General features: G+C 41.9%; 1 pseudogene; it reads left to right on the forward strand.

The window, feature by feature from the left end:
• The window catches only part of LOC110302341, a 126596-nt pseudogene extending 121318 nt beyond the window's left edge, over window positions 1–5278 (forward strand).
• The last annotated feature ends 22289 nt before the right edge of the window (window positions 5279–27567 follow it).

The raw sequence follows: 27567 nt of genomic DNA on the forward strand, positions 1-27567 counted from the left end.
AAAAGAAGTTAGGGGTATTGAAGAGGTAAACACGTTTACAAACCAAGGAACAGTGCTTCATTTTAACAACTCTAAAGTTCAGGCGTCTCTGGCAGTGAACACTTTCACCATTGCAGGCCACGCTGAGACAAAGCGGCTGACAGACATGCTTCCTAGCATCCTAAAGCAGCTCGGTGCAGCCGGTCTGAGTAGTTTAAGGAGACCGGAAGAAGCTCTGCCCAGACAATCCACGGACAGAAAAGCACGACTTGCTCCTGGAGAGGAGGAGGAAGGAGTTCCAGATCTGGTGGAGAATTTTGATGACGCTTTTAAGAACAAGGCAAATGGTATTGAGGCACCTTCTTTTTTGTTTGTTTGTGTTTGGTTTTTCGAGAAAGGGTTTCTCTGTGTAGCCCTGGCTGGCCTGGAACTCTCTTTGTAGACCAGGCTGGCCTTGAACTCAGAAATCTACCTGCCTCTGCCTCCCGAGTGCTGGGATTAAAGGCGTGCGCCACCACGCCCGGCTCTGAGGCACCTTCTTAAGAAGGTGACACTTGCAGAAGTTACAGGAGCTGCTGGTTTATATCATGACTGCTTTTTAATCTTTTTGTTTATGAATCTGATAGAATCTAGATCGCTAATATTTTTAATTCCAAGGCCCCAGACACTGCTGCTCTTTTCAGTTTTTGCTTTTACCTAATTCGTTCTTTGTGGAAAATTAGGCTGAAGAAGCCTAGAAATAAAGTTTGGAAAAGGTTAATAAAATTCTTTGCCTAGTTAAAAAAAAATGCAAGTCAGGTTACATCGCCCGCTCCAGCCAGCACCCCAGTCATTTCTCATGAGAGCACAGGGCAAATTCATTTTCTTTTAGGTACCAGAGGCCAGAACCAGAGTCTCATGCATGCTAGGCAAGTCATATACCACAAGATATGATCCCAGCTCCTTATATTTTACATTCTGAAAAAAATTTATTTTGAGATAGGGTTTCTTTATTATGTCGTCCTTGTGGTTCTAGAACTTGCTATGTAGTCTACACTGGCTCCAAACTTACAGAGATCCATCTGCCATGGCTATCAGAGTGCTGGAACTAAAGGTGTGAGCTACCATGCCTGGATAAATTTTAAACTCATCAGTATATTTGGTTTCCATGTTATCCAGTGAGATGGTATCTTCCCCTCAAGCTGACTTCATTCTATGCTGCTCTCTGTTGCAGAGCACAAAAGCATGCAGGGATCCCTTTGATACCCTCAACTCCTTAGATATTATTCCCCACTTCAGGATCTTTGAATTCCTCATTGTCTTTAATTGGAGAATTCATTCCCTCAAACATCACAATGCCCCCCCCCCTTTTTTTAAGATCGATTTATTCATTATGTATACAGCATTCTGCCTGCATATATGCCTGGAGGCCAGAAGAGGGCAGCAGATCTCAGTATAAATGGTTATGAGCCATCCTGTGGTTGCTGGGAATTGAACTCAGGACCTCTGGAAGAACAGACAGTGCTCTCAACCTCTGAGCCATCTCTCCAGCCCCACTGTCCTTCTTCCTGTTCAGTTCTCAGTTTAAATGTCAAATCTTGAGAGAGCCCTTCCCTTCCCACCCTATCTATCTCACCCACCCTCTCTCATGCCCCCCCTATTAATTTCATAACACTCACTGTTGTCTGAATAAAGGTGAACTTCTGGAGAGAGGGGCTCTGGTTGGCCAGGCTCACTACTGTGACCCCAGTAGCTGCGATAGTAACTTTCTGATACCTTCTAGACACACAGTAATCTCTGCTGGACATTACTGAGGAGAAAAAGCAGAAGGGAGAGAAAGGAATGAACTCTTTATAATCTCTGCATTCCCAGAATTCCAAGTCTGCCCTCAGTATCCAGCATATGTGGTCCCCTTGTTTCAGAGTCAGTAGGCTCTAGGTGAGAATGAAAAGCAAGCCAGAATATCCACAGTCTTAATTGCTCCATTCTTAATGTTAATACCCAGCAATTTTAGTGACAATTTGAACTGAAGCCTTTATGAGTAGGAGCCAGGATCTCAATGAGAACCAGGGGAAGCAGTAATCACCAGCAAGCTTTAGTCAAATTTAAATATAGACCTGGGAGCAGACAGCAAATCCAGCCACGAAGCATGGACGTATCGAAGTAGCACATCAGGTAGGCTATTGGCTTCTCTATGTCCAAAATGTACGCAAGCTTTCTGAAATGAGAACTTAGGGTGAGCAGACACCTGTATGTTACACAAGTGCATGATAATGTTTTTTATTTATCCGGTACATAAATGCATGCCAGTACTCAGCTGGCTTTCTAACACAGTATCCGAGATCTAACTCCCTAGGGAAGGAGCTGGAAAAGGAATGCATTCGCCTTAAGCTGCACAAATCAAGAGAAGAGTCTGTGGTCTCCCCCAGGCAGTGTTCTGAACCATACAGACAGATTAGAAGCATCGATAAAAGAAGTGTGTCAATGAAAGAGTCCAAAGGCCACAGAAGCACAGCACAGGCTGTAAATTTAGTAACTGTATGTCTGTCTTGCTCCCTTCCTACACTTTGTGGTTAACTAAGAAATTGAGAGCAGAGTAGAAAAAAAAAAAGGCAAGCTTGTTTAGGATTGTGCCAAAAGGCAATGTGGTCATGGTAGCAAAAGACCTCTTCTGTAAGGTGTGGGCTGTGTTGGTGTCCATTTTGTGAGACACTATGCATGCAACATCTAACTATATAAATAAGGGCAGTCCTGATTGGTCGATGTTGGAGTCTATGAAAGAGGCTGGGTTTGCTGAGTAGCAGCTCTATCTCATTGGCTGCTCTCAGTTACATCCCCTTTCCAGAGCCATGGTTTTCTGTTGGGGTCTACAATCTGGACCAGGCCTGCACATAAACCCACTCCCACTCCAACCTTTGTCCACAGCTCCTCTGGACTTCTTGAGTCACTAGAGACTATGTACTCCTCTCTGAGTTCAAGCGCAGGTTGTCACCTGGATCTTCCAGTTGCAAAGCTCTGTACTTAAACTTTCAAGAGTAGGTCCTGAAGAAGTATTCCAATTCAACAGCCAGAATACCTGGTGTGTGCTGGAGTCTACTTTTCAAATTCTGGAATTTATGAATATGTAAGTGGTTTAATTTTATCCCGTAGATATATAGTTATCCCACCTGAGAATCTTCAGTGTCCCACACATACAGATGGTTTAGTCTGTCTTGTGGTGATTTTTTTTTTTTAATTTCCTGCTTTGCCTGGAGACCAGGACAATACTGTACACCAGGTGGGAAACAATGGACTCCCAGGCTCTGTATATCTGGGGAATCATCTGCCCTAAAATACCTCACCACCTCCCCAGTCTTCCCTCCTCCTGGAAGAGGGGGTGGAATTGGGATGGAGCCACATTTTATATTCCATTTGCTGCCTTCTGTTCTTGTCATCTCTGCTTTTGCATTTGCCTCCATGGAGGGTTGCAAATGCACACGGGAGAGGCTTAATGTGATTTTGGGTGCCCTGGGAGGGACAGTCTGCCAAGCGCAGATGCCACCAGGCTGCTTGCTGCGGGTGCCTGCATTACTCCACTGGTTACTGTGCCTTTGGGTTTGCTTGTGGTTTAACTTAGTGGAGCAACTTAAAATCTTCATGAAGGAAATGGGAGCCTTGAGGTGAGAAGGGAGTGAGGTAGGATTTCAGGTAAGGCGTTGCTCTTACAAGGGTAACCCAAAGCACAACCCCAGAGCTTGAGATAAGGCAGAGGACTAGAAAGGGAGAGAGGGATATGCCTATTGTTAGGTCTTGAGACTAAGTGAAGTTATTAGAGATGCACCTTTTCTCCTAGGGAGGATCACATCCTTTCCCTCAGGGAAGAATGCATCTCTTTCTCTCAGGGAGGACCACATCATTTCCCTTCCAGAGAGGACCACATCCTTTTCCCTCAGGAGGGTCACATCCTTTTTCTCAGGGAGGCTTTTCTTCCTCAACTTGTCCATTGGGAAGCAGGTGCTGTGTCCTTGGTCATGGCCAAATGCTTTCACAAGGTGATCGCCTTCCGATTGTGGTTGCCATGACTACTCATGAGCCACCGAGTCTCAGATCCGAGTCTCCAGTTCTGATCAGCATCTGCCTCTCCTTGATGTTCCAGAGACTCCTGGGTTACAATAGAAGAGTCTCTCTCTGTCTCTCTGTCTCTCTCTGTCTGTCTCTCTCTGTCTGTCTCTGTCTCCTGTCTTTTACCTCAAACCTACCGGGCAAACCTCATTTTATTTATTTATTTTATTTGTGCTCTTTAGCCCCTTTTCATGCCTCTGCGAAGAGCATAGAAGGCCACCTCAATGCGGAAGCAATACTCACCAGCTCTTGGAGAATTTACCCTTTCATCCTTCCTCAGGTTTCCCGTCTTCTTGCTATTAAAACCCTAAGTGAGACCTCATTATTTTCGATCTTACATCCTGGTGATCTCACTGTTCCCCCACTTCTCCAGTCCATGCGCTCTCACTAACTGAAATCAGCATCTTTACTGAGACTTTACTGTTTCTGATCAATTATCCACATTCCTCAGAATTGCCCTATCACCAGCCCCTCAGGAAATAATATGTCTTACACTTGGACCCATGTTTGCTGGTCCCCAGAGCCTGGCTCCTTCATTGTTCTCCTTCTAGACTCTTCCTGACATCTTATCAGTCTAACCCCCTTGCTAATTTAACTGTGTAAAATCAACTTCTACAGACATTAACTATTGAAGGTAGGATTCAGCGTCTGTTGCAAACTCAACATGTCAGAATTCACAGGAGCTATCTGTTTTAGGTGATAAACTAGGCATTTAGCTTTTGTCTTTTATAATAAAAACATTTAGTTATTTTATTTGTAAGAGTGTTTTACTGGCATGCATGTCTGTGTACCATGTGTGTATGAAGTGTTGAGACTAGGAAAGGGTATTAGACCCCCTCAAACTGGAGTTACAGATGGTTATGAGCTGTCATGAGGTGCTGGGAACCAAACTTGGCTTCGCTATAAGTAGGCAATGTTCTTAACTGCTGAGTCATCTCTCTAGCCCCAACCATCTTATTTTCTTCAAATTTATTTAATAAATGTTTATTATATGATGAACACTTAATATATCATTGAAGCAAAGGATTAATATTAACGTTACTTTTTAGTGGACGGTATCAAGAGCTAACAGCACCATCAATGTGCCAGGGGCCATTCTGACAGTTATCAGGTATTTGTTCATGAACTCTTTCCAACATCCACAGAGGTGGCTGCTCTCATTACACCAACTGTGTTTTACATGGAGGAAGCCATGGTGTTCGGCAAATCACAAAACTAGTAGGAAACAGAGCTAGAGGTGGAGGAGTCATTGTGAATCCTTAGCCAATGTTTGGTGCCTTCATTTCAGTCACTGGGTTCTGGGGAAACAGAGCCCGCACACAGGCTTTTACTTCAATGTGTGACTGCTATGTTAATTACAGTTATTTAGATTTGAGTATTTGGCAGATTTTTTCCCCCAAAAATGAACAAAGTAAGCCTTTGTCTTAAGGAAAAGGAACTGACAGTTTTTGTTTTCTTTGTTGCCAGTGATGAACGGTTCAGCTTTTTACGTGAAAATTGAGCTCCTATCTGCCACTGGCTTGGCTCCTTTGTCATATTTAGGTGGTGATGTTAAATGGGCATTGTTGAGAGTAGATAATGGTATGTTGTCACCACCTGGAACATCTTCACATCTCAAGGGATTAATATCTTTCAAACGTTCAGTCCATGATATCAGAGGATTAGCCTGGGTAAGTGACCCACTCTGTGTTCAGAAGACACTTGTAGATTTTAATGTAATTAAGCCCGATGAGCTCAGTGACACATTTTCCGATTACACACACAATTAGCTTGTAAGAACCTATCATTTGGTGAATTTTAGGGTAAAATCAAATAAATCTGTTTAATATTATTTCCAAAAGAAAATAGTAATATATTTGTAAGAAATATATTTCCTTCATACCCATCAACTAAATGATGCATGTTAATAGATTGACTGTAGAAGCAGTTTTGATAATCTAAATGTTTTCTCATAAGTTAAGCACAAAACAGATTTACAAAATATACAACATATCACTTTCCTTAGCAATTTTTTGATGTTGGAGATTAGGCTTTTAAAATTGTCTTTAAAATGTTTAAAATGTTAGCATGTAATGTATGTAATTACTATTTTAATGGAATAAATAAATGCATTTAAATGATCAATTTGTTCCCAGTTTTGAGCAATGTCAATATTGTTAGATGTAGCCTACAAGAATTTTGAGTATTGTTCTAGCACTTTCTACCCCAAGGCTAATGGGTTCTCCCTAGAAGAGGGAATAAAGGAGGACCAAGAACAGCCTCTGGCTGTAACTAGAAATTCTGTTTATTTTGTACCCTGAGAGACTGTATGAGTGACACCATCCTGCTTCACTGCTTGTGGTATTTCTCACTGTGAAGTGTTCTACTCCCCTCAGAAATTTAGACGCTTTTGGTGCCTCATCCAAACTTAGTGAATGTCTTTATGCCTCATATTTACCTGAGCAGAACTTGAGTTGTTTTAGCACTGGGGTGTTTTAGTTCATGTTACAGAGGATGAGGCCACACAATGGAATCAGAGTTTCTGACATCACATCATTCGGCCATGATTTACCTGGGCAACTATACCAATACCTGCCCACTGTTAACCCAGTGTCTACTAAACAGGCTACGAACTTCAGGTGCAAATGTTAATTCAATCTGGGATAAAAATCTATCTTTATGTTAGACCTCTGCTTATTACAGTAACTGCCTGTCTGAGAAAACCATCTGTTGCTGGAGGAGCCTCCATTGCTAACTTACTTTCCTGTGCACTGCACTCCAGAGTCAGGAATCCTGAGAACATCGAGTATTTTACAGCTTCTCTCTCTGAAAGCTACTGCATGTGTATGTCCTTCAGTGGTACCATGTACTTCTCTGTGCTTCCAGCTTCCTTCCCAAGCACCGTGGGGTCATACACGAGAAAGACCGCTCTGGATCTTCTCAGGGCTCTGGCAGCCTGCTCTCACGCCTTCTCGCTTTTACTTGAAGTCAATTCCTCTCCTAATTCTACCTTACTTAAATGCCTCATTTGTTATTTTATGCTAAATCCACAAGCCCTCTGAGCAGAGACTATAAATAGCTTACATAGCAATGGACATGCTATTCTGCTGGCAGAAGCTGTGAGGCCAACAAAGTATCCTTCTTGGGGATGGGGAACGTGTCATGTACATCACCTTCTTATAATGTGAAGTCAGTGTTCACTAATTCTTTTGTGTTCTCTAACTCCCTGTGGCCTAAATAGAGGTGGTTTATACAAGACATCAGGCACCTTAGAAGTAAGCTAAAAAGCTGCATATCCGAGGAATGCAGACATGAAAGTGTCACTCGCAAGTACCCGGAGGGTTCACTATTTTGTTCTTACGAATGATTGTTGGCGCTGTCCATTTATGAGCACCGAGTTCCTTGGTGGGACCATCACTACCCTCTTTCTCCTTTGCAATCCAGAAGCTGTCTTAGTTTTCTTCCCCCTAGGTTAAAAGTTCTGCACAGTGGACCACGGTGGCTATTTTATGGAACAAGGTTAGAATATCCCAAGGGAGTGGATTGTCCTCTTCTCCAGCTCTACACACAGCTTTCCCATGTGCTGTAGATTTCCAGGGCCATCTTGTAGATTTTCGATCTTCCCAGGCAGCGTTTCTTACCCTCCTCTTCATTTTTAGTCTCATTTTTAGGTTAGATATGAAAGGGAATGAATCTCTTTGTATCATTTAGATAATAAATTGCTAAACTACAGTGCCTTATATTAAGCAGCATTTCCCCTTTCATAGTTCCTAGGTAATTCTGTACCATGTAGTGACAGTAAGAAGTATTCTCATGGCCCTGCTGGAGTCTAGGAGACCTGGGAAATGTAGTAACTGATTGGTCATCCATGATCCAGTGCAGTCTCTAGAATGCTGGAATCCCCTCAAATCCACATGTTGGAAAATGACATAGCTATGTGATAGTATTAAGAGGCGTGGCTTTTTTAGAAGTGATACAGTCATGAGAGTTCTATTTTCATGAATGGAACTGGTGCCTTTAGAAACCAGATTGAGAGCAACTGACAACTTCACACCATGTGAAGACACAGCAGTGAAGTGCCTTCAATAGGACGTGGTAAGCTTCCCCCACCCTGGATTTTTCTATGCCTTTAGCTTGTGCCCCTCCCCCGTCAGGCTCCAGAGTGCTTAATATATTCTTTCTGCTTATAAGTAATTGAGTTCTTGGTATTTTGTAGTAGCAGGTGGCATGTAATATAACTTGTAAGAACTTGATAGCAGGGGTGGGTAAGTACATTTTAAGTCACAATAAAATATGAATAAAGTATATTGCTTTTGTCATTTGTAGGTATATACTTCAACATATTGAGCAGATTTACATCAGTGTGGAGCCATCACCAACATTCACCACTACAGCGTTTTCCCTTTCATAGTTCCTATGTAATTCTATACCATGAATTTTGTGTCCCCAAACTAGATATCTTTATTCATTAAACAGCAATTTCATGTTCACTCCAACCCCATTCCCTAGAAAACACTCTACTCCCACATCTAGGAGTTTAACCATTCTTGGTAACATATGGAAGTAAAACCATACAGTGTTTGCCCTTACATTTCCTTCATACTGTAGCATGTGTCAGAATCTCCCATTTTAAGAGTAAATAATATTGAGTGTATATATATATATATATATATATATGTATATATGTATAAATTATAGGAGAGAGAGGGAGGGAGGGAGGGAGGGAGGGAGGGAGAGAGAGAGAGAGAGAGAGAGAGAGAGAGAGAGAGAGAGAGAGAGAGAGAGAGAGAGAGAGAGAGAGAGAAAGAAAGAAAGAAAGAAAGAAAGAAAGAAAGAAAGAAAGAAAGAAAGAAAGAAAGAGAAAGATTACTCTGTTAGGACACTTAGTTTGTTCTCTTTGGGTTTTTACAAACAATGTTACTATCAGTGTAGGTGTACAAACGTTTCTTTAAGTTACATTTTATTTCATCTGGCTAGCTACCCAGAATGTGCTTTGGTGAGATACATGGATATTCTATTTTTAATTTTTTGAAGAATGAAAATATTGTTTCCATAGTAGCTATAACTATTCATAGCTATAACTTTTTGCATTGGGTGCCTAGTTTATGTGAACAGTTATCTCTGAAACATCACTCTGCTGCTAATTATTTCTGTAACCTTGTGTAACTTAATTAATGGCCATGAATCTTATTTTCCATGGTCAGAAAATAGAGCTAGCTGGGCATGGTGCTGTATTCCTTTAATCCCAGCATTAAGGAGGCAGAAGGATCTCTGTGAATTTGAGGTAACCACCTCTAAGACATCTCTAAGAATATGTGTGTGTGTATGTGTGTGTGTGTGTGTATGTGTGTGTGTGTGTGTATGTGTGTGTGTATGTGTGTGTGCATGTGTATGTGTATGTGTGTGTATGTATGTGTGTGTATGTGTGTGTGCATGTGTATGTGTGTGTGTATGTGTATATGTATAAGTATATATATATATATATATCTCCTGAATCACCACCTACTCCAACCACAAAAAAAGGAAAAAAGGAAAAGAAAGAAAGAAAACAGAAAAGGAAAGGAGAGCAAAGGAGAGTAAACATAGCTAACGTCTGCATCATAGGCCCCTCATCAGGATTAAATTAGATGATGGCAGGCCCTTAGCATTGTAACTGAGAGAAGCAGGAAGACAATGCATTAATGTGGTAGCTACCTTTTACTTTCCCTCATCTCCCTGCATGCTCTGGTCACCATACATTTTAATTCTTCCATTCAACTCTGCTTTGAGGGTTAGTTGGTGGGAGTTAGGTGCTCCTATATTAATGGGCATCCACCCCAAGCATTCCAAATCTGGAGCTGTTTCTCAGATGTCATGAGTTCCCACAGCTCCACCATGGGATACCTTCTGTGCTGGTCAGACTCATGTCAACCTGGCACAAGGTGGTGTCATGGAGAAAGAGGGACTGAAGGTTGAGAGAGTAGCCCCACCAGATTGACCTGCAGGCATGTCTACATTGCATTTTCTTAATTAGAGATTGACAGGGGAGGGTCCACCTTATCTTACATGGTGACACCTCCTGGCTGGTGGCCCAGGGTAATGAAGCAGACTAAGCAAGCCATAGAAAGCAGGCCAGTAAATAACACTCCCTGTGGCCTCTGCATCAGCACCTGCCTCTAGGTTCCTGCACCATTTGAGTTCCTGCCCTGACTTCTTAGTGATGAATTGCAATGTGAAACCAGCTGTAAGCTGGAATAAACAAATCCTTCATCAGGTTGCTTTTGGTCATGATGCTTTAGCACATCAATTCAAACCCTAACTAAGACACCTTTTATGCTTAATTAGGTGCTGGTTGACCAGGGGGAAAACTACTCCATGGTCTAGAGAAATGACTCAGTGGGAAGTACATGTGGGGCCCACAGACAAGGAGTAGCGTTCAGATCCCCAGAACCACTTGAAGCCAGATGAAGTCGCATACACATATAATCTCAGCATTTCTACAACAACACAGAAGGCAGAGACAGGAGAATCCCCAGAAGGTATGGCCCAGCTAGCCTGGCGGTGAATAAGAGATCCTATCCCAAATAAAATAAAAGGTGAAAATGAACATTTGTGACATCCACCCTTAGCGTGTACTCACAGTACCCACAGACAGGTACATGCATACACATACATGCGCATGTACATGTATATATCATACACACAAAAATTTACTATATGACTCAATGACTAAGTCATTTTGTACTTGTGTGTGTGTGTGTGTGTGTGTGTGTGTGNGAGAGAGAGAGAGAGAGAGAGAGAGAGAGAGAGAGAGAGCGAGAGAGAGAGACAGCGTATGTGCACATATAGGCCACAGGGCAAATGCTCTGGAGTCTTTGTTCACTTTTTCTTTTGTCATTTGTTTTTGAGACACATCCTCTCACTGGAACTTGCAACTCGCCAAATTGGTTAGGCTGACTGGTCAGCAAGCCTCAGGGATCCGTCTGTCTCCGCATCCTCCATCCTCACATTGAAAGCACATATCATAAACACAGCTTTTTATACAGGTCAAACTCAGTTCCTTTTGTCTGCATGGCAAATACATAACCAACGAAGCAGTCTCCTCAGACCCTACCTCATTCTTTACAGGCTTCCTAACTTTTAATTTTGAGGTAGAATTTCTTCCCTCACTTGAAAACTTCCCAGATCTACATCTGTACTTAATTTCTGTTATTTCAGATAAGTTGTATTGGTCTCAAGGCAAAAAGAGCTGCAACCAACATCATCTGAGGATACCGACTCACTAATCCCCTACAGTGTGGACTGAAAACAATTATGAAGCTTCCGGGACAAGCTATCACCACTCCCTTTAATTGGCAGTGTCCCAGCAGCAGCTTCAGACTGACACGTGCCAGCCACAAAGCTTGATCTGCTTGAGATAAGGCCACCAAGCCATGGACTGGAGTTAGAAGTTTGATTCGGGTCCTCCGGCTGTCTACCTAACAGATCAGTAGCCGGGAATATCCACTTCCTCTCTCAGCATTAGATTTTTTCCATTTGCCAACAGAGAGAGGCGAATTAGATTGGAAATGGAATTGCGTTATCTTTCAGGCTCCTTAGAAAGCCAAAGCATCCACGAGCCTCTGCTTTCCTTGGCAATTTGAGGTGTCTTCCACACCTTTTATCAAAGCTAAGGAGACATTTACCAGCAGGAAGACACGCTTCCTCACACATAGATCTACTTGCCATCACAATGTTTGAAGATGATTGTGATCTAAGCCGGCAACACACAATCAAACACCAGATGCTTGACGTTCGGAACCGAAAGCGCAGATGAACAATTCAAACTCTTCCATCTAACAAACTCTGAACATGAAGAGGCAGAGACTTTGATGGCATCTCAGCCTAGGATCCCCGCCCCCTCCCCCAGACAGCCACTACACATGGGATCAAAGCTGGGGTTGGCAGGCACAGTGGTGGGGACAAATTTGTGATGGGATGGGCCTGACAAGAGCTTTGTCAGCGGTAAGTCTCAGGCTCTGAAGTCCTCAACAAAAGCCTGCTGAGCAAGCAGAAAGGATGGTTTCCAAGGAGCTTGTGAGGAACTGTTGTAGAGTTAGTTTATCCAGTGCTTTTATGTAGAGTTTAACAACTGAGATCGGAGCTGTTGAAACAAAACAGGGAGAGTCAGTCTCACAATAAATCACAAATGTCATTCTGTGTGTGCGCAAGTAAAGAGAATGTCATAAAATCACTTTCTTCCATAGGAAAAATTATTATTTATTTTCTGTTACAAGATGCCATGGAAGGAGAAATGTTACTGATGTAATTTTTATACACAGTCATATTAATATTTTTTACTAATTAATATCTTACCTGTAGATGGATACCCACATTATTTGTTGCTACTCTTATCTTTTAAAATCTCACTGTCTCTCTGTCTCTTCCCTCTTTCCCTCTATGTGTGTGTGTGCATGCAGAGGTGTATGTGTGCCACAAGTCACATGTGGAGGTCAGGGGACCACTGTGTGTGCAGATTCTCATTCCAAGCCTATTTGAGACAGGGTTTATGGTTCACTGCTGCATGAACCATGCTAGCTGGCAGATGGGCTCCTAGAGATATTTCTCTCTCCCCTTCACATCTTGCTGCAGGAGTGCTGTGATTACAGATGTGCTAGTATGTCTGGTTTTTACGTGAATTCTGGGGATTTGAACTCAGCTCTTCATGCTTACACAGCCAGCACTTCACCATAATAAGCCATCTCCCCAGCCCTAATCTCATATTTTTTATATCTAATTTTTAAAAATGTTCACTTCTGGAATCCACACATGATCTTCTGGGCTCCTGAAACAAGAAGTTGTAACATTGAACTTGCCTTAGAGACCTAAAGATGTTAAAGATGCCAAAGCCTTGGGATACCTGCTGAGGAAAGCTGCTAACAGGGAATGGAACCATCCCAGGAAAAAGAAGTTTGTTGCAGTTAACAAAGATGAAAAAGGAGTGGAGATCTGAAGACCACTTTAACATCATCAGCCATGGAGATGCAGAGTTTGGAGTTTGCTCAACTGGTTTTCTGTCTTTCTTTGGGGATTAACCTTGAGCTTGGACTTTTAACATTGTTGAGACTGCTATAGACCATGAGGACTTTGAAAGTTGGACTAACTGCATTTTGCATTATGCTATGTTTAAGTATCCCCTCCCCCCAGACTCATGTGTTTGGACAAGTCTATGGGGACCAGGGAATGGAATGTCATGGTTTGTATATTCTTGGACCAGGGAGTGGCACTATTTGGAGGTGTGGCCTTGTTGGAATAGGTGTGACCTGGTTGGAGTAGGTGTGTCACTGTGGGTGTGGGCTTAAGATCCTCATCCTAGTTGCCTTGGAAGTCAATCTTCCACTAGCAACCTTTAGATGAAGACATAGAACTCTCAGCTCTGCCTGTGCCATGCCTGTCTGGATGCTGCCATGTTCCCAATTTGATGATAATGGACTGAACCTCTGAACCTGTAAGCCAGCCTCAATTAAATGTTTTTTATAAGAAAACAATGTTCACTTCACCATCATCACCATCATCGTTGCCCTCCTCCTCTTCCTCATCATCATCATCATGTGTGTATTTGATCACCACTACCACTACCATCATCATCATTTTTTTGTTTGCGTGATATTTGTCTTCAAGTACAGGTGTCCATGTGCCAGGGTGCATGTGTGAAATCAGAGAATAGTTCTGGGGAATTGGTTCTACTCCCACCATTGATTTCAGGGATGGAACTGAAGACATCTGGCTTGAGAAGCAAGCGCTTTTCCTGCTGAGGTACCTCATGGGTCCCCTGATCTCTTCATTTGAACTCTACCACCAAGTGAGTACACTTGGTGTGCTCTAGTTGGCCCACTTCTGTCTTCCTCTCTCATACTTCTTTGACCACCACAGTGCCCAGAGTGCCACAGGGATGCTGAGGTCTCTCTCCCAGTCATCACAAGAATGTCATATCGTTACTGATTTTACCATTTTACTGGTATTATGCTTACGGCCTCCAGGTTCTGTGTTTGCAAGGAGACAAGAATGGCAGGTGGGAAAATGTCTAAGCACAACTGGTTTTCCAATTGTGGAATTCCAGGCACTAGGGCAGCAGCTTTTTTCCTAGACAGATATATCTAGACAGAAGCCTCTTGCCACATCATTTGAGTGGCTGTGTTCTCTGCTTACAATTCAGGTATCCTGCACTATACACACAGTCCAATCTTTTCTATTAAGTGTATTGCTCCTTTGAGTTAGGTTCAGGCCTAAATTAAGCTGACATCAAATGTAGCTGTCCGTTGGTCCTAACACGCATGCTATAGATTCCTCTTCTCAAGAGAGAGAGCCAGAATGCTTTGTGTGACTGTGGAATGAAGATGACTGTGTAAGCTTCTCCCACTGGCTTCCATTTCCCTGCTCATCAACTCTGACAGAGTCTGCCTTCAGTTTTAATCACGTTAGGGTTAGTTCCAAATGCTGATATCAAGACACAGCAAAGCCTCAACATAATAACTGCAGGAGTCTGTGGCCCGTGGAGAGATGAATGAGGCAGATCTGACTCACTTTATTTGAAAATAACTTTTCTGATACATGAAATTGCTGTAATTCCACTAATACCAGAAACAGGTGGCAGAAATTAATGACAAATCACCTGCCCATTTTCCTTCCAATTTGTGTGTGTTTGAACATTTGGAGCTACAGAATTGTTTTGAGCTGAAGACAGCAGGGGCTCATGAGGGTGTCCTGTGTGTTCCAAGGCAATAAAACATTTTTGATTTGGAGTGGATAGGTCGCAGCATTTTCCACAGATGAATGGCTCTGTAGGGAGCAAGATGAAGCTAGGGGTTGCAGTTGCCTAAGGGAGATGAGTAGAAAGGAGCTGATCTCTTCCAGGCACGTGACATGAGCAAATTCTTAGTCATTTGGGCTTCAGTTTTCTCATCCTGTAAGAGGAATGACTCTTTTTTATTGGTTTTATATATATATATATATATATATATATATATATGATATTTTATTTACATTTCAAATGTTATCCCCTTTCCTAGTTTCCCCTCTGAAAATCCCCTATAGGAATGACTCTTAAGATGAAAGAAACCATGAACAGAATGAATGTAGGGCCAGTACAGGTTGCTGGGCTATGACATTACCATCCTCCTCCTCTCTGCCCACAGGTGTTTTTTAATTCCTGTCCAGTTTCTGTGCTGTTCCAAGAAATTTGGATCAAGAATTGTCTTCAAACTAGGCTTAGCATACATTCAATGTTCCTCAGAAATCTCACCAAATAATAGATATTCTCGACCATCTTTTGATATTTAATAGATGTCAAATAATGGTAATGTGCTATTATTTAAAACGTGTTTGCTCCCTGAATTGACTCAGCATTGACTGATTTTTTATCCCATACAGAGACATCTATTTGGCTCTACAATGACACCCCAGAAAGGCAGGGAGTGGTGAATAATTTAACAATGGTACAAAAAAGCATTTTGCACTTCAACAAAGCACATAAAAATGGAATAACCTTTAGTTCAAAACAGATTTCATCTTAAAGCCAATTCTCCTTATTTCTTCTTACACTTTCAAAGGTCAGAAAGAAAAGTGACTTTTTTCAATTAATATGCTTAAAACTACAGTTTTATTTAAAAAAAATAGTGCAAATAAATTGTGTATCTCTGACCAGATGACTCTGCAAAACAAAAGCTGGAGGCTCTACTGTAGCTACTGATCTCTGAGTTTCCATGAAGCTATTATTGCAACCTGCAGTCCTGCAATCATTAGGGATGACCATCTCAGTGACAACAGGTAATATATATGACAGGAGCCAACTGAAAGGTCTCGTACAAGAAGAGAGCTTGTGGCACAAACTTTGATGAGTGAATATGGGTTTAACGTTTGAATTTCCTGGAGTCTAGAAAATGACTTAATTTTATTGTCTTTTCCTTTAGGACAGCCTCAGTGTTTGCAATTTCAGTTTGTAGGCTTTTTGCTTACTCTGGATCAGAAACTTTTCTCATGGATTTTATGACTTAATTTATTCTTCCAAAACCAGTGTACTAGATGCAATCACTGAGTATCTGGGGCCTGTTACTGACAGCGTAACAAACCCCCAGACAACACTAGATGGGAATGCTGCCTTATGGGGCAGTGCCGTTTTATAACCGTGGACACAGAGACCCCAGAAATGTTAAGTATCTGTTCAATATACAAGAAGGGGATCTTACACGTGACACTAAAAATGTGTGGCCCTGAAGCCCATGCTCCTAACACCTGTAATACCCACATTCCATTACACTGGCTTCTCTGTATTTGTATTACGATATTGAAATGAAGGCTTGTCTGAGAGAAGAAACAACCCAGGTAGTGTACTGGCAAACACCACTGGGCCTGGTACAAAGCAAAGTTTTCTTCTGGTACTTCATTCAAGAAGATAAATGGATTGGGAGCTTTGCAACCTTTCAGTTCCATCTTGAGCCTTGATTCTCACATGCGTGCAGATGTAGTTCTGCTGATTTGAGGCCTCAATGTCCTCAGCTATTTACAAGGGATCAGATAACAGGGCTGGGCTCTCCTACCTCTAAAGGTTAGTAGCATTCAGGTCTAACATGTGGAATATAAACAAACGGTAGAATTCTGTTAGATAAACTAATTTTGACTCATTGTCATGAGAGATGGTTAAACTAAGTCCTCTCCCAGGGAGACTGGATGCCTAGTCTGTTAAAAATGAAAGATTGGGAACTGAAAAGATGCAATATGGAGCAGGCAAGTCTGATGGTGCTGAAGTAAAAGCTGGGGAATACACTGGGGTGAGAGAGGTTTGCATGCTGTCTGCCTGAGTCTGCAGGGGACAGCTTGTGACTATCTGTAAGAGAGAAAGTAGCATGCTGTCCTTCTAGGCCTCAGTTCTGGAAAGATGTTTCCATTCATTGGAGGTTTACTTCCAACAACCAATCCTCTTGGAGTCCATATGTCGCTCACATGAACCAATTAGAACCTTCCAGAATTATTATTATTATTATTAGTAGTAGTAGTAGTATTATAATTATAATTATTTTAATTATGGGTAAGGCAGGAGGGGTGACCTTCCCTCCAGTAGTGAGCTGTGATTACAGCCTGCCTACACTGGGAAGGAGGCTGCTTTCAAAGACTAGAGCTGCAGAGACAACCTTATGCTGGTAGCATTGGAGTATCTGGTTCTGTTTGCTTCAGAGAGCCTTAGTCATTGTTGTATTTTCTTTGTTGTTGTTTCACTGTTTGCAGGGCACATCATGCTCAACAAAAACAAAGTGAACTTTTCCTCCTATTCAAGGTAGCTTGAGTTAGACATTTATAATTTGAAAAAAAAAAGATTTTAAAGTATAAAAAGCCATTCAATTCACTAGTAATTGAATTGAAACCAATTAGACTCTGAACCCCGATTCTGAGCCACCTAAAGAAGGATGGAGAATTTTATTGGTGGCTGATTTTTTTTTTTCTGTTGTAAAGATGCACGACTTCCATCAGACTCTCAAAGGGGGGTGGGAACTAAAAAAGGATAAAAACAATTACTCCGGGGAGTTGTGGGCAAGGGCAAGATTCTTTCTGTGGGAGTTCAATAAACAGCCATTCAGTGAATTCAGTACATGTCAAGGCAGCTCCTGCTGAGCTTCCGATATGGCACTGGGCTCATGGGGGACACAAAGATGAACGCCATGGCCTCCAGCAGAGTGAATCTGATGGGCCAGAGACACAGCCAAAAATGAAACAGAGTGGAGTAATTTCTGCAACAGAGGCACAGTGTGGGACCTCTGGCAAGCAGAGGCTGATGGATAATTTTTTTTTCTAGGAGACTCAGAGGGCTAAGCAAAGTGGTGTGCACACGATACAATACTGGAGACTGGAGAGCCTGGGCATGACGTTGCTCACCTGGGCACAGTGGCTGGGAACTCAGACTCTGTCTTTAACCAATTGCGTTCATGTCCTCTTCAGTCCACTCATGGCTTTAGGACCTTGCTTCTGGTATGACTGAACCTCCATTTCAATATTTATAGAACTGAAATAATAATAGTGCCTACCCGATGCTGGGAGAGTTGCCCACAAAGTTAGGATAAAGTAAGGACTCAATAGACGGTAGCCATTGATTATTTTTGGTCAGGCCATTTGTGGGAGAGATGGTTGTTTGGCAGGTATAGATCATTCAGGGTCCAGCATGAGTAAGAAGAAAGACACGGAGATATAGATTGTTTCAGAGAGCAGCAAATGTGGTTTGGTTAGAGCCAGAGTATTTGCAAGATGACTTTGGAGAGACTGCCATGACCTGCACAGCTTTGGGATTGACTTCACCGGGGTGATGAGGAATAAAGAAACAACAGGTGCATGTGCAGAAAGGCTGGACCAGGTGGGCCACGTGATCTGGTAGAGACACACCTGCAATAGGGAAACTTGGGGCAGGTTTATTATGTATAGCTGAACTCTGTGGGGAAGCAGTCTCAGCCTGCAGTAACTAAGCAGAACTGCGGTTGATATTTTCGGTACACAATGCTCACATTTGTATTTGGAATAGGCGAAGGCTTAACCATGCTCCTAAGCCTGGTCCAGGGGAGGGCTTGATGTTGCCATTAAGTATTTGGATCCTTGGTATAGCTGTACTCGTGTCAACCATATGCATTTACTTAGGACTGATCCCCAGAAAAGACAAAGTAGAACATCTCACAAAACAGGTGTAAGGGGTCAGTAGAAAGAAAGGATGTGACAGGGATTTAGGCAGAAGACAGGCTGCAGGATAGGGGACCAACAACTTAGAGCAGGAAGTGGACAGCCCAGGAGAGGAAAGGTGGAGCGGTACAGTTTATGAGTTTGGATCCTGGATACATCTACTTTCTTTGGTTCTTAGAGCTAGAGAGATGGCTCACTTGATAAAGTGCTTTCTGTGCAAACACAAAGATCTGACATTGGATCCCTAGCAACCACATAAAGGCTTTGCATGGCAACAGGAATCTATAGCTCCCCGCCTGGGGAAGGGTAAAGACAGACAGGTGGCTCCCAGAGCTTGCTGGCCACTCATGCTATCCTAATCAGTAGTGAGCTCTGAGATTAAAGAGAGAGAGCTTGCCTCAGAAAATAAGGTAGTGAGTGATTGAAGAAGGTTCCAGACACTGATCTCTGGTCTCCACATGTTCATGAATATGGGCATACATGTGGACATTTACACACACACACACACACACACACACACACACACACACACATCTTGGTTCTGTTCCTTAGTATTTATGTCACTTCTGAAAAGTTACTGAACTTTTACCTAAGACATACCCTCCCTCATTTATGGGCTCTAGATTTTACGATGATATATAAATTGTGAATATATCTATATCATCTCCCTATATACATATTACTACATCTATACCCTATCTCTATCTTATCTTTCTTTCTCTATATCATCGATTTATAGTATAACTATGAGAGATCCAAGTGGGGTTCATGGGAGGAGAAGGGTAAGAAAATAGAGGTTGAAAGAATGGGGCTAAGTAAATATCTAACCCCTAAAACCCCTACATGTATTTTTAAAAAGATGTATTTATTTTTATTTTATGTGTATGGGTGTTCTATGTGACTGCAGTGCCAGAGGAGGCCAGAAGAGGACAGTGGATCCTCTGGAACTGAAATTACAGGTGGTTGTGTGCTCTGTGGGTGCTAGGGACTGAACCTGGGTCCTTTATGAGATCAGCAAGTGCTGATCAACTGCTTAGCCACCCCACCAGTCCCCCCAAATATAATTTTCATCAAAGAGATTTTCAACTTTTGGTAAGAATGCCACGGAATATACTTGGCATCCAATATATAGTTGTATAAAGACTTTAAGAAAATAAATTTTAAAATTACAAAACAAGGGAGATAGATAATAATAGTTTCCTCAGGGGATTATTGACAGGAAAAATGTGATAACATACCATGGGGCTTTTATTTTGTTTTAACAGGACATGGAGAAAGATCACCAACTCTAACTATTCTTATAACTTTAGGTAACAACAAGGAAGTTATTTCTCCCAAAGATGGAGCTGTCATTCCTGCAGCTCAGCCTACTTCCTCTCAGGTAAACGCAACAGAACTCGAACAAGAACAGAATTCTGTCTGATAAGGCTCCCATTGCCTTACCTCCATTTCCCCCATGAGGTTTTCAAAGCAATACCCTCTCTGTACTTGTGTATACAGCTGGCTCACAGCACACGGATGCCTGCACTGGGATGTAAGCACGGCTGGAAGGTGCCTCATCCCAATGGCTTTTCTTGGTTAAGCCCTTGAATGGAGCGGCAGGCAATCAGTCCTCTTCCTGAACAATGGCGGAATCCTGGAGCCTGTTGCTTGAAATGAGCAAAACTGCCTCGGTATTTGTACCCACAACCAAATGGAGGAGAAAAGCACTCAGAAGGAAATTGAAAAACTAGAACTCATTTCCTCCCTTTTGGAAAATACCAAAAAGAACTAGGAAGAAAGGAATTTGTGCCTTTTTTTAAATGAGTTATTTCAGAGAATGGAAGAGGAATGTACACTTAACATACCTATTCGCTCACCTGTTAATTTTTTATTTTTAAATCTCAATCTGAGTTTTCCTTCAGTTGCTTTTTTATTTTAATTTTATCTTAAAAATAACTTTAAAAAATCTGTTCTCCTCAAATATCCAGTTTGTTAAAAAGACACAGGGCCCTTACCCAAAGGGAACAACATTTATATCACTGATGGCTACTCGTCCCTGGGCCATTGATGCCAATGACAATGATATAATTTACAGCACATTCCTACTATATTCTAGGCACTCATTTTTGAAACAAAGCCATGCCATGTACCCTTGACTAGCCTCCCCCTGAATTCATGGAGACCCCCTGTTTCAGCCTTTTTATCTGCTGGGTGGACAGGTGTGAGTCATGACACTAATTACTGTTTTAAGAATTTTTAAAAATTAATCTGATCCTAAGAAATTTACATATTAGGGACCATCACCAATTTTCCAGAAGAGGAAGCCAGGCTAATCAAGAAGGCTGAACAACTCAGTCGGGCTCACATCTGCTAAAATACTTCGGTAGAAATGAAATTCCCGCAACCTGGTATCCACAGTGAAAATCCCCATTAATATTCTGATGTTGCTAGGGTGTTAATTTATCACCTAATTTAAGATTAATGCTCAATTTGCGATACTTTTATTAAAATTGCATGAGGCGTGAAGACAAACTAGTATGTCATGAAACCACTGAAGGATATTTTACCTTTAAGTGCACACTAGTACACATGTGAGAGAACCAAAGACTGATTCCTTGATGGTTTGGGGCTTTTCATTCACTTTAGCATTTAGGGGAGATATCTTTCTCCGTGCTCTCTCTCCTCAGTTAGGTTTGTGCATCTTCACCTATGTGTTCTCCCAGTCCATTGGTTTCCTGTTGACACACGGGACTTCTCACTCTTCTTTACCCAGAGGAAGCCAAGCGTTCCCTCTTACTATAGCAATCGTTTTGGGCATCTGGAAAGCTGTACCAAATGGATTAATAACACACACAAGAGTTGCCTTATGACTTTGCTACTGGGTAGATGTAAGAACCGATGAAACTATTAATAGAAATTTTCTTAAATAGAAAAACAGCAAAGGGGAGGGTCCTTTTCCCATGGTTCTCTGTAGGAATCTTGGTATCTTGCTATTTTTTTATATTAAAAGGTAGTTGCAAGTATCATTTTGTTAGAGCTGTGCAATCAAGGATTGGTCTAGAGAGCACAGACATAAAAAACTCTCAAGTCAAGGAGGCCAGAAGTCTGAGTGTCATGTGTCGGTAGATTCAAGCTCTTTTGGTTGCCATTGTCAAAATATATAGAAGAAATAGCTGTAAGTATAGAATATTCTGTATTTCTGGAAACTGCAATGCCAGCAAATGTCTGGATGTCATTTCCCCAGGAGGGTAAGACTGAAACTGGGAGGCTGCATTTTTGACGGAATACTTTCCATATTTTGTGGTTCTTTCACTGCCCCCTCCCCACCCCTCACCCCCACCCCCCGTCCAGTGTAAAGTCTGTTCCTTCCTCACACTCTCCCTCACGTTCTGTGCTCTCTAACTTCTGGGGTCACAGTGATTAGGGGTGTTTTTTGTTGAACTCCACCCCACTTGCAACCTTGACTTATAAAATAGTGAGGGAATGCCCTTGCACAGAGCCACTGGAGGATTATGTCGTTTTAATTGTGAGTGGTAGTTTTCTTAGAGCTTATGAGAAACAAGGAATGCATTTATACCTTAGTATAGAAGGTCCTGGACTTAACATATATTCAAGTAATTGACTTTATGATGGGCAAAAGAGTGCCCACATGGCCATTCTGTTTTCAGTTCCATACAGTATTTGATGTGCAATGGAGGACAGTCAGCCCTGAATTTTGCAATGGTCATTATGTTAGGAGACTTTTCCTGACCACAGCTAACTTTTAAGCATAGGAACACATTTAAAGCAAGATGTACTGGTTAGTTCATAATGTTGTACCACCTATAGGGTTGCAGCTCCCTTTAGCTCCTTGGGTACTTTCTCCAGCTCCTCCATTGGGAGCCCTGTGATCCATCCAATAGCTGACTGTGAGCATCCACTTCTGTGTTTGCTAGGCCCTGGCATAGTCCCACAAGAGACAGCTATATCNGGGTCCTTTCAGCAAAATCTTGCTGGTATATGCGGACACACAAACTTTATATGCCCCAGTACAGGGGAACGCCAGGGCCAAAAAGAAAAAAAAATGGGAATGGGTGGGTAGGGAAATGGGGGAGAGGGGGGAGGGTATGGGGGACTTTTGGGATAGCATTGGAAATGTAATTGAGGAAAATACGTAATAAAATACATTAAAAAAAAGCAAGATGTAGCAATGCTTTGTTTTGTTTTTAAATGTTTATCCTAGTAGCATTAAGGATCTCTCTCAAGAAGCTGATCCAGAACTCTCAATACTGAGCTCCTTCTGATCTGCTGAATCCCCCACACAAACTTTATCAAGTCAAACTTGTTGACATGGAGCAGACTGCTCATACAAATGAGAGGTTCACCATTCTTAGCATGTTTATTCATAGGCCCACCAAATTCTCAGGGCAGAGTCTCTTGCTGAACCAGAAGCCCACTGTTCTGGCTAGGCTAGCTAGCTAGCATCCTCTCAGGATCTGCCTATTTCTACCCTAATGCTAGGGTTGTCCTCTCAGGTTTGTGCAGCTATGCCTGGGTTTTTAAAAAAAAGTGGATACCGAGGATTTGAACTCAGGTTCTTGCAGTTACAGAATGAGTCCTCTTACCCACCGAACTGTTTTCCAGGCCTTTGAATTTTTTGAATCAATGAAGATAAGTAGCACAAAGCTAACCAGACATTCTACCCAACACTGTTTTTGTTTAATAGGTTTATGTACCGTAAAGGGTTAATTCAAGAGATTAGAGGTACCCAGTCCATTCATATTATAAATCCTGGGCTTGTCCTAGATGATAAGCCCAAAGCACTTAGCTTGTCCCACTTGATAAGGGTGTATTTGTATATCTGAGACCTTTTTCTCTATCAGATAATTTGTTTTAACAATGAGTTATGATGCATGCCTGCTTTTGCTCGCTTGAGTTCCTGAGGCATGCTATATTAGTCTGATTTCTAGGTACTGGAGACAAAGTGGTTAAGGTCAGACACACAGGAGCTCAGGCCTATGTACCTGACTTCAAGTAAAACTCAGGACCACAGGCTGATGAGAGATTTCTTGGCTGACAATATTTTCATCATGCATCCTTTAGGGAAGAATTAAGTACTATTTGATGCTTGAGTGATAGAGAGAGGGTAGCAGAGAGTCCTGCATGCAAACGGTTTCTTCTCTATGTACTGTTTGCCTTCGTTAGTTTTCAACTGTACCTTTTCACTGTAAGGAACTGTCAACATGAACGAAAGTCCCCCCCCCCCCCCCAGTGGTGTGTACTGAACTCCTGAGTGAACGGCCTTGAAGGTCTTAAGGAAGCTTCTAAGTAGCAAGAAGATGCATTTTAAGGTTTTACCCACTCAGAAGAATCTTTGAAAACTGCTGATAGGAAAAGAGAAAAGATACTGGAGAAATGTTCTGAGTGGGGATAACAGTACAAATGCCAACCTGAACCGACCTTGTAGAGGATGAGACCATTAGAGTCCCTGACTTAACAAAGTACATTCAGAAGTACACAGAGGCAGTAAGCTGTCAGTATGCATAGCTTTCCACTCACATAGCTGAAGGATATCTGGAAGTTAACCTCCTACAGCAGGAATAACAACATCTCTCCAAAATACATGTTTAAAACAGTACTTTGAACTCTAGGAAGTGATTTGCTTAATTGCCAAACCATCACATTTCCTAATTATTCTGTTATTGTAGAGTTGCTCCTGGTTATAAAAATATTTTTGAAATATAATTTTGATGTATCTGTGAAAGTGCACATATAAACTCTGAATTAAAAATAAAGACAAGAAACAATAATAATTTTCAGGAAATTAAAAAAGAATGTACACTCTTCCGGACTCAGTCTACTCTCCTTGTCTGGAGACTCAATGTGTATAGTAGTAGGAAGGATTAATTTTATTTAGGTCTTAAAAATATTAAGGCCTGAGGTAACAGGCCGAGTTGCATCAGCAAAGCTAAAGCGTAACCTAAAAGGACATGTTAGAAGCCATTCTCATGGGTGGTGGGTCATGGAAGGCAGGCCTCGGGACTTTGCATTTCCAGTCTATCCTGTTGATGGTGTCATAGTGCTGTGGAAAGGAACACTCATGGGCTGGCAGGAGTAAGTTGGGTCAGGCAGAAGAGTTTGAGGCTGGAAAGAGACCTGCCTAGGAAGTCTGAGAGCCACAGAAGCAAGGGGAGTTAATAGGAGGGTATTTGGGTGGATAGAACACACAATCTTTTTACACAGTCGTTGAGTGTCTCAGTTAGGGTTTCAGTGCTGTGAAGAGACACCAGGACCATGACAACTCTCATAAAGGAAAACAATTAATTGGGCTGGCTCACAGGTTCAGAGGATAAGTCCATTATCATCATGGGGGGGGGGGGAAGCATGGCAGTGTCTAAGCAGACATGGTGCTGGAGTCTGAGCTGAGAGTTTAATAACTCAATCTGCAGGCAGCCAGAGACTGTGTGCCACAATAGGTGTAGATTGAGCATAGGAGACCTCAAAGCCTAGCCCTACAGTGACACACTTCTTCCAACAAGTCATCTATACCAACAAGGCCACACCTCCTAATAGTGCCCCTTTGTATGGGCTAAGCATTCAAAACATGAGTCTATGGGGCCACCCCTATTCACCACACTGAGTAATGTTATCTCTAGAAATACAAGGCCTAGGTGGACAGCAGAGTAACATTCAACATGAAATGGGGCTATGAAAATGACTGGCAGAGTCACACATACATGTGGATTTGAATTTGAGCTTTACCAGTCAGCTAATATTATGGCTTGGGATAAATAGCTGTCTTTCTCTAAGTCTCATTTACTCAGATAGAGATAACAGAAACTACTTGATGACATTTTTTTTTTAACATGAACTTCAGCAATATAGGTAAAGCAATAGGATACCACTGATCAAACAGTAAGTACACATTACTCATTAAAATGCACAATATGATTAAAAATCAGGATCAATTGGTGGTTGTCACATAGAGAAGGATGCCTCAAAGACTTAGGGATCAGCCAGATTCTCCTTAGGAGGAGGAACGGAGTTCAGACTCAGCCATGTGACTGCTCAGAGCTGGAGAGGAGGAAACACACATGGTTTTCATCTCATAGCTGTGGGAAGGGAGCTTTCTCTCAGCAGCAGCTGATGATTCTCTGTGGTCTCATGAATGACCTGACAGAAATCCCTTGAACACATTTCCAAAACCATCCAAACACCATTTAATCTCCTAAAATTTTAAATTCTATTTGTTATTGTTATCACATCATCACCACCACAACTACCACCACTACCACTACCACCACCACCACCATCATATGTGTGTGTGTATTTGTGTGGGGATGAGACTGCCACATGCATATGTGGATGTCGAAGATAGCTTTGTAGAGGTAGTTCTCTACCATCTTTACATGGGTACTGAGGATTGAACTATTAAACTTGGGTCTAGAGGCTTGCATGGCCATCTCACTGGTCCAAGCATAATTTTGTTTTATCAGCTTGTCTATATACATATGTGTGAACATATGTGTATATGCATATTTATACATACTTATATATACATAGTGGCATTGGAGCTCAATCTCAGGGCCTCACGGACACTAAGAGGTCTATCCCTGACTACTCTGACAGCTACTTAGAATATTTTTGAAGCATGGATTACATAGTAGAGGGAGTCTTGGTACATAGATAGATGAGGATAGTATGGGAAGAAAAATCCAGGCATGAGCACTTCTGTAGAACTGAACAGATAAAACACATCCTATTATACAGTGCCAGAGGTAATGAGACATTTACAGTGTTTGAGGTCCTCTTACAATGTGTTTCAACACTTCATTTGACTTAGAATGATCTTAATTATTTTCCACACTTGGTCAAACAGCCTCAGCTATTTGTAGAGGATATAAGAGCCATAACATGCACTAAAAGAACTAAGAAAGCACCTCCAGGAAGAAAGCAAGCATCTGCATTAATTCTTAATTTTCAGACCTCAGTAAGAATGGCTCCTTTAACCAATGACGACTCCATGCTGATTCAGAGTGCCATTCAGGCAGCTAAGTGGGCATTTCTAAGACCATACAGTTCATTGTTGCCATGGGAAAGCCTTACCATGGTAATGATGAACAGAGAGGTAGGGCCTCATGCTGAGAAGAACTCAGAAAGCTGGAGCAGATGGCCCGTTGTCTGCTTCCACTTTGCATCTGACAGATGAGCAATGGATCCAATTATATCACTGGAAAGGGAGAACCATCTAGGACATTTGTGATCTGCAGGACAGTGGAGGTGCCTCAGAGCAGAACCAGGTGTAGTAGTACCTGCCCACAAGTAGCCACGGTAACTGTGGACATGCTCCAAGAGGGCACATCCTGGCCTACATATTTCCTAGGAAAGGAAGTGTGAAGGTGGAAAAAAGCAGAGGTAAAACCAGCAGGTGTTGAGATGATGTGACTATGAACCCTTTGCCTCACCTTGAAACACTGCATTAAAAAAAGACAAACTCAAAACAAACAAACCATTTCAAACTTACCAGAAAAAGCTCTTACTTAACTCAGTGTGTCCTATAAAAGAAATGGTTGTTTTACATTAAAGTAAATAATAAGCTTATGTCCCACAAAAGCCTTCCCTAGTGTCAGCTTGGAATGCTTTATAAATAGACAGTGAAGGATTCCTCGCCATATAAATGGGCAACTCAGTGTTGGGTAAATTTCCTCCCTGAAGCACTTCAGCCTTTCTCTTATGAAGGAAAGACATTCAAACACGATGTATAAAACAGAGGATTCTTAGAATTCATTCGTGTGAGAAGCCCCTTTTATCTGGAGCATTTCTGCAGAGGGAGCATGGATGTATCTTAGAGTAACGTTTTGTAGAGATTCCCTTAGAGAGGGCTGTTCTGGAGCC

This window comes from Mus caroli, chromosome 9 (genome assembly GCF_900094665.2).
Source record: "Mus caroli chromosome 9, CAROLI_EIJ_v1.1, whole genome shotgun sequence".
Taxonomy (NCBI): domain Eukaryota; kingdom Metazoa; phylum Chordata; class Mammalia; order Rodentia; family Muridae; genus Mus; species Mus caroli.